Here is a 400-nt window from a genome sequence, read left to right as displayed (position 1 = left end):
TCTCAGCGTTTAGTTAGTTATCATTATAGTCATAAAAAATTGCAACGTCATTATCAAATTTTGTTATAAAAAGTTACGAAAGAAATAACCGAATAACTTTTCCATTCCCTTTTCATATTTTTATTTCGAGTATATTTCATGATATATAAAATAACAGTGGTCTCAGATTCATGTGTTCGCTGAAACTGCATTGTAGACATGAAACTCCACTATTCTGTACACAAACAGAAAGGAAGTAAAAAGATTGTTGTGTGAATGCATTCGCATGACTTCGAGCTCTTTTAAGAGTCATCCTTTTCATTCGTTAGAATGTTTTAAGACTAACCGGATATCTTCGATTTCTTTTATCCTTACACATACCATAAAGCCTTTTGCGACTCTCACAAGTTGTATGATGGAA

The 400-nt window shown here is 32.0% G+C and overlaps 1 protein-coding gene across 1 annotated transcript in view; it reads left to right on the top strand.

The window, feature by feature from the left end:
* The window catches only part of LOC108752613, an 11,436-nt gene that overhangs the window by 3,905 nt on the left and 7,131 nt on the right, over positions 1–400 (top strand). The gene's annotated exons all lie outside the window — the stretch shown is intronic.

Source organism: Trachymyrmex septentrionalis, unplaced genomic scaffold (assembly GCF_001594115.1).
Source record: "Trachymyrmex septentrionalis isolate Tsep2-gDNA-1 unplaced genomic scaffold, Tsep1.0 scaffold60, whole genome shotgun sequence".
Lineage (NCBI taxonomy): Eukaryota > Metazoa > Arthropoda > Insecta > Hymenoptera > Formicidae > Trachymyrmex > Trachymyrmex septentrionalis.
Note: the sequence above shows the minus strand (reverse complement) of the source record. Positions and strands in the feature narration are given on the sequence as shown.